The sequence below is a fragment of the Moschus berezovskii genome, chromosome 25 (genome assembly GCF_049115385.1).
Source record: "Moschus berezovskii isolate FMDL1 chromosome 25, NW_MosBer_1.0, whole genome shotgun sequence".
Classification (NCBI taxonomy): domain Eukaryota; kingdom Metazoa; phylum Chordata; class Mammalia; order Artiodactyla; family Moschidae; genus Moschus; species Moschus berezovskii.
The window spans coordinates 32,816,065-32,828,309 of record NC_142484.1 but is presented as its reverse complement, the minus strand read 5'-3'; positions in this window follow the sequence as shown (position 1 = coordinate 32,828,309).

The following is a 12,245-nucleotide window of genomic DNA, read 5'->3' as shown; positions in this document are numbered from 1 at the left end:
AATTACTGTCATGAAAACCTATGCCTGAGATGAAATCAATGCTTATTCAGTGAATAAATGAATGAGCAAACAGATGACATATTAGTTCTGAAAGGTCAGAATGAGGACCTTAGGAACTATTTCGTTCCTCCTCTTCATTTGAGATAAGGAAATATGGCCTAGCAAAGATAAGAAGATAGTATTGCAAAGTCCCCCATATCTGGTCAATGGCTCCAGCACTCTTCCCTCTACAGTATGTAGACCATAAACTGAGACATGAGCAACGGAAAGGGAAGAAGTGCACATTAAAAATGTTCTATGTCTGCAGCACCTCAGTGGGCATACAGAGGAGGGGAAAGAGCAAACAGAAAGTGTGGTCATTATTGTTAATTAAGTCAAGATGAGTAAATAAAGGAATTTATTATTTCATGTGGAAGCATGCTTGGTCTGAAAGAGAGGCTTGAGGCTTTAAAGGCTTCTCCAAGATGTATATCATTTTAGCAAGACAGCAACAACAAAAACCCAAACAGCCTTCAGTGTTTACATTTCAACACAGAATTAGAGGCAGTGTTTAAATACTACAAGTACCAGCAATGCCAGCAGCAATTACAGCCTGGTTTTCTTGGCTCTTCTTTGAAGCTCTTGGGAGGTGGAGCATCCAAAGCCAGAAAAACTAATAACAATAGCCCTCAAAACAGGGCATTGAGTGCTCAGTACACACGGGGCAGCATCACTAATTCAACCTTACAATGACCCAATGGAATAATATTCTCCCTATGTTATACATGAGAGAACTAAGAGCCAGTTTTCTCTTGGTCACAGGGTTGGTAAATGTGGAATAACAGGATTTACTCCTAAATATTTCTATTTCAAAACTCATACTATAAACCACCCTAATGATGCTGAGGACTGACCGACCATTCTTGGCTGCCAGAAAGCCAGTTCACTGGCAGAAATGCCTTCCCATCTCACTTGCTTTTTTTTTTTTTTTTTTTGCAAAGGGAATATTAATACCTGTTGCAAGTTTCTAGGAAAGGCACTAGGCAATCGGGACATGGAAACATTTGGGGAAATATTAGGAAAGGGAAGAATAGAAAATGCCATAAGTCACATATAAGTCTCTGAAATTGAGAACAAGATATTACTTTACTCAACGGAACTCTTGGCAGCCTCTTAAGGAAGGATCCTCCAAACTAGAGTCCCATTTAATCCTCACAGCAGACTGGAAAGAAGACAGAATGGGTCTTCTTTCCCATTCCAGAGAAGAGAAATCTGAAGTTAGTGGATTTTAAAATCTTGCCTACGATGAGCTAATAGAAATGGATATTGACCTCAAGCCTTCTGGACCCACAGCCCACACTCACTCATTCTGCTATCCAGAGCATTCCCTTCCTGGCATGAAGCAAAGAGGAAGAAAAATTAATTACTGCCATGAAGACCTATGCCTAAGATGAAATCATATCATTGAGCATCAATTATCTGACAAGGACTTGGCTGACCCACATTCTATAGGGTACGCCACTGAATGATCTTAGTTCTATTATTTTCCCATTTTATAGATGAGGAGACAGTTCATAGCTACTGCACTCTGCTTCTCGTTCCATCAAGAGTGCACCATCTTTGGCTGTTTTTTTTTTTCTCATGGGAAACACCCCGGACTCTGGAATTGGACATGGTCAATGAGACCATTGGGATTTCCTTTCAGAGTTGTCTTTAGGAATAGTCTGTTCCTTGCTTTTGTATTAATAGATACTTTTAAATCTTTATTCTCCTCCTACTTCTATTGTTTTCAGATAGTAGTTTTAGTATCTCCATTTTATAGAAGATGGAACTAAGGTTGTAAGAGAGGAAGTAACTGAAGATCTCCCAGTGGGTGTGCAGCAAAGTCAGGTTCATGCCCCAAGCCCATGATTTTTCTTCTATAAAAATCAATTGATTATTAGAATAATGCTTAATGACCACAGCAGTGGAGCAAGATATTTGAGTGCCATTGAAAAATGTTTTACCCAGGCTTAGAAGGCAATAGAATAATTCTAATTGCTCTTAATATTTACCTTTTCTCAGTTCAGAAAAATCTGTCTTTACTGAGTTCACTTTCCTGATCACCTTCCCAACTCATGGCATAATTTATCCTGATGGGTCTCTGACTTTTCATAATCCTTCTACATGCGTAAAAAAAAGAAGTTAGTGACTAGTATTACTTGAGTCAGTGTAGCTGCTTTAACAGAAACCTCCAAATCTTAGGTGCTTAGATGGTTTATTTCTCACAGGGGTAAAATGCAAATAATGCTTGCTTGGTAAGCAGCTCTCCTCCATGAGGTTACTCAGGAATTCAGACTTCTGTTATTTTGTTCAGCGTGTGACTTCCAAATCATTATGTCCATTCACCTGAAACCAGAGAGAAAGAAAAAACATTGATGGTAGGATTTTTATGGTCTAGCCTAGAAGTGGGACACATTGCTCTATGAACATTCCATTGTCTAAAACTCAGTCACGTGCATGCATCTAGCTTCAAGGAAGTCAGGGAAATGTAGTCCAGTTGTGTGCTCAGGACTATGAGGCTATACCCAATCAGTTCAGTTCAGTCGCTCAGTCGTGTACGACTCTTACCAACCCCATGAACCACAGCACGCCAGGCCTCCCTGTCCATCACCAACTCCCGGAGTTCACTCAAACCATGTCCATCGAGTCGGTGATGCCATCCAGCCATCTCATTCTCTATCGTCCCCGTCTCCTCCTACCCCCAATCGCTCCCAGCATCAGAGTCTTTTCCAGTGAGTCAACTCGTCACATGAGGTGGCCAAAGTATTGGAGTTTCAGCTTTAGCATCAGTCCTTCCAATGAACACCCAGGATTGATCTCCTTTAGAATGGACTAGTTGGATCTCCTTGCAGTTCAAGGGACTCTCAAGAGTCTTCTCCAACATCACAGTTCAAAAGCATCAATTCTTCGGCAATCAGCTTTCTTCACAGTCCAACTCTCACATCCATACATGACCACGGGAAAAACCATAGCCTTGACTAGACAGACCCTTGTGGGAAAGTAATGTCTCTGCTTTTTAATATGCTATCTAGGCTGGTCATAACTTTCCTTCCAAGGAGTAAGCGTCTTTTAATTTCATGGCTGCAATCAGCATCTGCAGTGATTTTGGAGCCCAAAAAAATAAAGTCTGACACAGTTTCCACTGTTTCCCCATATATTTCCCAAGAAGTGATGGGACTAGATGCCATGATCTTCGTTTTCTGAATGTTGAGCTTCAAGCCAACCTTTTCACTCTCCTCTTTCACTTCCATCAAGAGGCCTTTGAGTTCCTCTTCACTTTCTGCCATAAGGGTGGTGTCATCTGCATATCTGAGGTTATTGATATTTCTCCCAGCAAACTTGATTCCAGCTTGTGCTTCTTCCAGCCCAGCGTTCCTCATGATGTACTCTGCATGTAAGTTAAATAAGCAGGGTGACAATATACAACCTTGACGCACTCCTTTTCCTATTTGGAACCAGTCTGTTGTTCCATGTCCAGCTCTAACTGTTGCTTCCTGACCTGCATACAGGTTTCTCAAGAGGCAGGTCAGGTGGTCTGGGATTCCCATCTCTTTTGGAATGTTCCACAGTTTATTGTGATCCACACAGTCAAAAGCCTTGGCATAGTCAATGAAGCAGAAATAGATGTTTTTCTGGAACTCTCTTGCTTTCTCCATGATCCAGCAGATGTTGGCAATAAGATCTCTGGTTCCTCTGCCTTTTCTAAAACCTGCTTGAACATCTGGAAGTTCACGATTCACATATTGCTGAAGTCTAGCTTGGAGAATTTTGAGCATGACTTTACTAGCGTGTGAGATGAGTGCAATTGTGTGGTAGTTTGAGCATTCTTTGGCATTGCCTTTCTTTGGGATTGGAATGAAGACTGACCTTTTCCAGTCCTGTGGCCACTGTTGAGTTTTCCAAATTTGCTGGCATATTGAGTGCAGCACTTTCACAGCATCATCTTTCAGGATTTGAAATAGCTCAATTGGAATTCCATCACCTCCACTAGCTTTGTTCGTCGTGATGCTCTCTAAGGCCCACTTGACTTCACATTCCAATATGTCTGGTTCCAGGTGAGTGATCATGCCATCGTGATTATTTTCTTCGTGAAGATCTTTTTTGTACAGTTCTTCTGTGTATTCTTGCCAGCTCTTTTTAATATCTTCTGCTTCTGTTAGGTCCATACCATTTCTGTCCTTTATCGAGTCCATCTTTGCATGAAATATTCCCTTGATATCTCTAATTTTCTTGAAAAGATCTCTTGTTTTTCCTAGTCTGTTGTTTTCCTCTATTTCTTTGAATTGATAGCTCATGAAGGCTTTCTTATCTCTCCTTGCTATTCTTTGGAACTCTGCATTCAGATGCTTATATCTTTCCTTTCCTCCTTTACTTTTTGCTTCTCTTCTTTTCACAGCTATTTGTAAGGCCTCCTCAGACAGCCATTTTGCTTTTTTGCATTTCTTTTCCATGAGGATGGTCTTGGTCCCTGTCTCCTGTACAATGTCACGAACCTCCGTCCAGAGTTCATCAGGCATTCTATCAAATCTAGACCCTTATATCTATTTCTCACTTCCACTGTATAATCATAAGGGATTTGATTGAGGTCATATCTGAATGGTCTAGTGGTTTTCCCTACTTTCTTCAATTTCAGTCTGAATTTGGCAATAAGGAGTTCATGATCTGAGCCACAGTCAGCTCCTGGTCTTGTTTTTGCTGAATGTATAGAGCTTCTCCATCTTTGGCTGCAAAGAATATAATCAATCTGATTTCGGTGTTGACCATCTGGTGATGTCCATGTGTAGAGTCTTCTCTTGTGTTGTTGGAAGAGGGTGTTTGCTATGACCAGTGCATTCTCTTGGCAAAACTCTATTAGCCTTTGCCCTGCTTCATTTCATGCTCCAAGGCCAAATTTACCTGTTACTCCAGTTGTTTCTTGACTTCCTACTTTTGCATTCCAGTCCCCTATAATGAAAAGGCCATCTTTTTTGGGTGTTAGTTCTAAAAGATCTTGTAGGTTCATAGAACTGTTCAACTTCGGCTTCTGCAGCATTACTGGTTGGGGCATAGACTTGGATTACTGTAATATTGAATGGTTTGCCTTGGAAAGGAACAGAAATCATTTTGTCATTTTTAAGATTGCATCCAAGTACTGCATTTAGGACTCTTTTGTTGACCATGATGGCTACTCCATTTCTTCTAAGGGATTCCTGCACACAGTAGTAGATATAATGGTCATCTGAGTTAAATTCACCCATTCCAGTCCATTTTAGTTCACTGATTCCTAGAATGTCGACGTTCACTCTTGCCATCTCCTGTTTGACCACTTCCAATTTGCCTTGATTCATGGACGTAACATTCCATGTTCCTATGCAATATTGCTCTTTACAGCATTGGATCTTGCTTCTAGCATCAGTCACATCCACAACTGGGTATTTGTTTTGCTTTGGCTCCATCCCTTCATTCTTTCTGGAGTTATTTCTCCACTGATCTCCAGTAGCATACGGGGCACTTACCGACCTAGGGAATTCCTCATTCACTATCTTATCATTTTGCCTTTTGATACTGTTCATGGGGTTCTCAAGGCAAGTATACTGAAGTGGTTTGCCATTCCCTTCTCCAGCTATACCCAAGTGATCATAATCTTCCTCAGGCATATTGAACTTGGGTGAATCTGTCACAGTTTCCTTTCTTCAGTAGAGATTTAATCAAATTTTCTCATGGATATGCATTCTTCTTCATAAGTCATCTACTAATGAGTCAGTTTCCTTTCTGCTGCTGCTGCTAAGTCACTTCAGTCATGTCCAACTCTGTGTGACCACAAAGACGGCAGCCCACCAAACTCCCTTGTCCCTGGGATTCTCCAGGCAAGAACACTAGAGTGGGTTGCCATTTCCTTCTCCGATGCAGGAAAGTGAAAGTGAAGATGCTCAATCACGTCCGACTCTTAGCGACCCCACGAACTGTAGCCTACCAGGCTCCTCTATCCATGGGATTGTCCCGGCAAGAGTACTGGAAAGAGTTACCATTGCCCTCTTCTGCATATCCCTAATCTTATCACCACTATGTTTCCTCCATAATCTATGAGTTAAGTCCCTGAAACTTTCTAGTTACAGAATTTGTGGAAAGTTCATGTACACAAGATTAAAAAAGAATTTTTAAAATATTATGAGGAATCTCTCTCCTTTATAAAAATTTTATTGAAATGTAGTTGATTAGTAATGCTGTGTGAGTGTCAAATATGCAGCACCATGATTTAATTACATAAACACACACACAGACATAATATATATTTTCTTTTTTTACATTCTATTCCATTATAGGTTATTACAAGGTATTGAGTGTAGTTTCCTGTGTTACACAGTAGTCGGTTATCTATTTTATATATTAGGGTATATATTTTAATCCCAAACTCCTAATTTATTCCACCATCCTTGCCCCTTTGGTAACCATGGTTTGTTTTCTCTGTCTGTGGGTCTATTTCTCTTTTGTGAATAAGCTCATTTGTATTATTTCATGTTCCACATATAAAGAATATCATATGGTATTTGTATTTCTCTTTCTGACTTACTTCACTTAGTATGATAATCTCTTGATCCATCCATGTTGCTGCAAATGATGTGATCTCATTGTTTTTGTGTGGCTGAGTAGTATCCCATTGTGTGTGTGCGTGTTTGTGTGTGTACACACACACACCATATCTTTGTCCGTTCATCTGCAGATGGGCACTTAGGTTACTTCCACATTTGCACTATTGTAAACAGTGCTGCTGTGAACATGGGAGTGTGTGTATCTTTTTGAATTTTGGTTTTCTCCAGATTTATGCCCAGGATTGGAATTTTGCTAGTATGAAATGGCAGAAAGTGGAACAGGTGTATTTATTCCACAAATTTATATTTGCCAGAAATGTCACCTTTTTTTCTATTATATTAAATGTGACTTTGATGTCATCCCACCAAACAGGCAAGAAAGTCAATCATTTTCAGGGTTTCCTCTCCTCCTCATCTTCTCTCTACCATCTGTACTCTGGATCATCGCAAATGCCGTCTAATAGGCTCTGGTAGGGGTCTTGCCATACTTAGGTCTATGTCCTAAACTAAATCTAGAGGAAGATCATCTTATCAAAAGCCTTATGTTCCTTATCTCTCCAGATTATCTCCGGCATCTTCCTGCCTTACACTCGATATTCTAGTAGATACTTGCTTGTACCTCTCATCTTCAATGACTGTTCTTGTTCTCTCTGCTAGGCATGACTTTCCCATGTTTCTTTTTTTAAAATTAATTTATTTATTTTAATTGGAGGCTAATTACTTTACAATATTGTAGTGGTTTTTGCCATACATTGACATGAATCAGCCATGGGTGTACATGTGTCCCCCATCCTGAACCCCCCTCCCACCTCCCTCCCTATCCCATCCCTCAGGGTCATCTCAGTGCACCATCCCCTAGCATCCTGTCTCATGCATCGAACCTGGACTGGCAATCTATTTCACATATGATAATATACATGTTTCAACGCTATTCTCTCAAATCATCCCACCCTCACCTTCTCCCACAGAGTCCAAAAGTCTGTTCTTTATATCTGTGTCTCTTTTGCTGTCTCGCATATAGGGTCATCGTTACCGTCTTTCTAAATTCCATATATATGCGTTAATATACTGTATTGGTGTTTTTCTTTCTGACTTACTTCACTCTGTATAATAGGCTCCAGTTTCCTCCACCTCATTAGAACTGATTCAAAGGTATTCCTTTTAATGGATGAGTAAGGCCTGGTGTGCTGTGATTCGTGGGGTCGCGGAGAGTCGGACACAACTGAGCGACTGAACTGAACTGAAATACTCCATTGTGTATATGTACCACAGCTTTCTTATCCATTCATCTGCAGATGGTCATCTAGGTTGCTTCCATGTCCTGGCTATTATAAACAGTGCTGCGATGAACATTGGGATACACGTGTTTCTTTCAATTCTGGTTTCCTCGGTGTGTATGCCCAGCAGTGGGATTGCTGGGTCGTATGGCAGCTCTGTTTCCAGCTTTTTAATCAATCTCCACACTGTTCTCCACAGTGGCTGCACTAGTCTGCACTCCCACCAGCAGTGTGAGAGGGTCCCTTTTCTCCACACCCTCTCCAGCATTTGTCACTTGTAGACTTTTGGCCATGTGTCTTCTTTTGACAAAAGTGAAGTCAATGCACCATGGTGACTGTGAGATCTGTTGTCAGATTGCTAGAGTTCAGATTCTGGATCTGTCAGTTACTAGTTTCATTTGACCCTAGCTAAACCATTTAGTCCTGTGAGTCTATAATCTCTGAAATGAAGGTGTAATGCACACTATATATTACACGGTGATTTCATGAGCCAGTATGTGTAAAAACAGGTCGCTTCTTGGCAGATAGTCAGTGCTCAGAACACTTGTATGTCATTATTATTATTACTCAACCTGCAAGGCATGTGAGACATCATCTCACTCAAGAAGTTTTCACCAAATTTCCAGCTCCTGGCTCTTGTGCTATGTAGCTCTAGTAGACAGTGGTACCAGGCCTCAGCCCCACATGTCCGATAAACAGCCAGTGCACAGAAGGCTCCCCATGAACAGACCTAGGCTGGCCTTAACCCCCTCTAATGGAGAAAGTGCTGACTGCTCAGTGTGTAGAAAATCTGGCCTGGCTTAAAAGCACAAAGTTATGGGCAAAGACTATAGGTTTAAGAGCCCTGTTCATAGGCAATGCATTACATCCAAATAAAACAGAGATCACTTCTTGAATCCAGATTTGACTCCAAGGTGAGTTTTATTTGACTCATGGAGAATTTTTTTTTAAGTCACTATTAAACAATCAGGCAAAATGATACAAGATGTTATTTTTGTTTTACATTTTTCTAACTTTATTAGGAAAAAAAACAAAAACAGCTGGGTACACTTCAGAACTGATTTATGTTTATGATTCTTGCTGATCTCCTGCTCGGTAACGGCAGAAAAGCTCCCAAGACCTAGGTCAGGAAGTAACTGAGATTTGTTCTAATCTTCAGTGATGTTTTCCAACTCCTGGTGTTTTTCTGTCATTTTCCTTACTTGTCTTTTTTATTAATTTTTAAAAATTGAAATACAGTTGATGTATAATATTGTATTAGTTCTGGGTGCGCTCCATAGTCATCTGACACTTGAGTACTTTGTGAAATGATCACAGCAATAAGTCTAGTAACCATCTGTCCACATACAAGGTTATTACAGTATTATTGAACCTATTCGTTATGCAGGATCACAGAGGTTTTAGATTTCCATTGTCTCTTGAGAAAGCCAAAAGGTCTGGCAACACTCAGCCCTCCATTGGTTAGAGCTGAGAAGCAGCTGTCCCTTCTGATAGGATGTTTTACTCATTTCCCTACATCTTTCTCCATCCCCTCTCCTATCCTCAGTTTAGTTCTACTGGGGTTGTTAATACTCCCTGCCTGGCCCTTTGCAGCATTTGAATTTGATACCCACAGAAATAGACCAATAAAACAAAGTATATTATAAACACTAAAAAGTCTCCTAAAGAAAGCTGAGCACCAAAGAATTGATGCTTTTGAACTGTGGTGTTAGAAAAGACTCTTGAGAGTCACTTGGACTGCAAGGAGATCCAACCAGTCCATTCTAAAGGAGATCAGTCCTGGGTGTTCATTGGAAGGACTGATGCTAAAGCTGAAACTCCAATACTTTGGCCACCTGATGTGAAGAACCAACTCATTTGAAAAGACCCTGATGCTGGGAAAGATTGAGGGCAGGAGGAGAAGGGGACGACAAAAGATGAGATGGTTGGATGGCATCACCAACGCGATGGACATGAGTTTGAGTAAGTTCCAGGAGTTGGTGATGGACAGGGAAGCCTGGCGTGCTGGAGTCCATGGGGTCGCAAAGAGTCGGACACGACTGAGTGACTGAACTGAACTGAAAAATTCTCCAGGTGTTCCTGCTTCTTAATAAAATGACTAGTTATGCTATTTTTACTTTTACACTTCAAAAATGGCTATACATGAATATAAAACACATGCAAAATAAAATGCCAGGTTTAGCTCCGGGGGTTTCAAAAACAGTGATACATTTTTAACTCAGTGCTTTCAAAAATGTCATTAGCTGTTTAAAGGTTCACATACAGTGAAGGCAAACTGTCCCCTGCAAGCCCCTCCTTCCACCTTCAGCCCTCCATGGTTCTCTGACCTCATTTGCTGATAGTATAATTTGTCTTACAACCCTACTTAAGTTGACTACATAAGTAATTTTCCCCCAAGGCTATTTTCCCATGAACCATGTGCAAGTAAATTGCTATTTTCTTTTCCCCAATGCAGAGCAGAGGTCACCATGCCTCCTCATACAATTTCGGGGCAGAGCAAGTGGTTCTCCCCTTAACTTCCTTAAGTGAGAACACATGTTTTTTTCCATCTATACTGTAATGTCACCTTTGCCTGCCATTCCTATTCAGTTTACTGAAGCCAGCTCTTTACCTGTGACCACAAGGGGAACCCATTGGTGTGATGAATCTATGTTCTCAGGTGACCTGTACCCTTGGCCCACTTCATGGAGAGAAAAGGATAACAGAGAGGCAACTTCCTTTAAGTTCAAGAAATGAAGTAGGCAAATTGTAGTGAGCCATTGGGCAGGGTCATCTCCCAGAAAAATTGTGAATTTGATTTACAGTATGTGTGTTTTATTCATCCATTTCTTCCTCAGTATTTTTGTATAACATCTACCTTTGTAAGTAACAGAGGATAGGGTCAATTCACGTCAGCCAAGCACTTTCTGATTCACCCCAGCTTACGTTTTTGATTCTTGTGAACTCTTTGTTAGGTGGGAATTATTAGGAATACTGTTAATATTCTACCAGGAAAGATTTGACAGAGAAGGAAAGTGGCTTGCAAGACTGTGATACTTGGGCAGACGGTGAGTTTTTAGGTTCAAAGAGAAATATCATCTCATTCAGAAACAATCTTCATGAGAAAAGCTCTCTGGTGACCTTCCAATCATTAACCATTTTGATGATCTAATACTTCAAAAGGACAATGGCCTTTCAGTCCTGTGCTCAATAGCTTCTGTGTGTCAAGGTGGGCACGTGAGGTACATTGGGATAATCTCCAAACCTCCTCATCACTAAACGTTCTGGGCTTTTCCCTGCTGCTATTTCTTCTTTCTTTCCTTTTTCCCTCCTCCTTCCCTTTTGCCTTCCCTTCAATCCCCTGACGGAATTCACAGTCCAGCCTTTGCTAAAAGGAACAAGTGTAATATTGTAGGAAAGAGCAGGAGTTTTGGATTCAGGTGAGTGCAGGTCTGACACCCTGTTTGGCTGCGTACTAGCTGTAGACACTAATCTCTGAGCCTCTGAAACAGTAATTCTCAAAATGTGGTCCCTAGCAGCAGTAGCAACATTTAGAGTCTTTTTAGAGATGCCAATACATAGGCTCCATGATACACTTAATGGTCTTGTTAAAAATGAAAACACTGGACCCTACCTTGGACCTCAGAATCTTCTGGGTGGAGAACTCAGCAATCTATAGATTAACAAGCCCTGTAGGTGTGATAAATGATAAAATGTGAGAATCATGGTCCTAAGAGACTTTCTCCATGAAATGTGTCTCATAATGCTAGTATAACTGCCCCGTAAGAGATGCTTACGTCATGGCAGTTTTTAGTAGTGGTTGGATTAGACAGGTAATAATGGGAAATTAAGTGCATTCTACAGGGTGTCAGAGCTCCCAGTACATCATTTAGTGTAAGTAAATGTCGGAGAAGGCAATGGTAAGCCACTCCAGTACTATTGCCTAGAAAATCCCATGGATGGAGGAGCCTGGTAGGCTGCAGTCGTGGGGTCGCTAAGGGTCGGACACGACTGAGCGACTTCACTTTCACTTTCACACATTGGAGAAGGAAATGGCAACCCACTCCAGTGTTCTTGCCTGGAGAATCCCAGGGACAGGGGAGTCTGGTGGGCTTCCGTCTATGGGGTCACACAGAGTCAGACACGACTGAAGTGACTTAGCAGCAGCAGCAAGTAAATGTTAGCTCACTTCCCTAAGCCCCCAAACCCACTTCATGCTGCTGCTCCAAAGCAGATGCTCAGAAACCAAGGAAATGCTTGAGCTTCTTCCCTTAGGTTCTTTTCCTTCTTGATTCTCATCCCCACAGTGCGATCAGATCCCAGTGACTAGCTCAAGACTCACAGTTATCTTCACATGTGCCTAGTTACTTTGGTTTTGCAAAATGTAATCATTAAACAA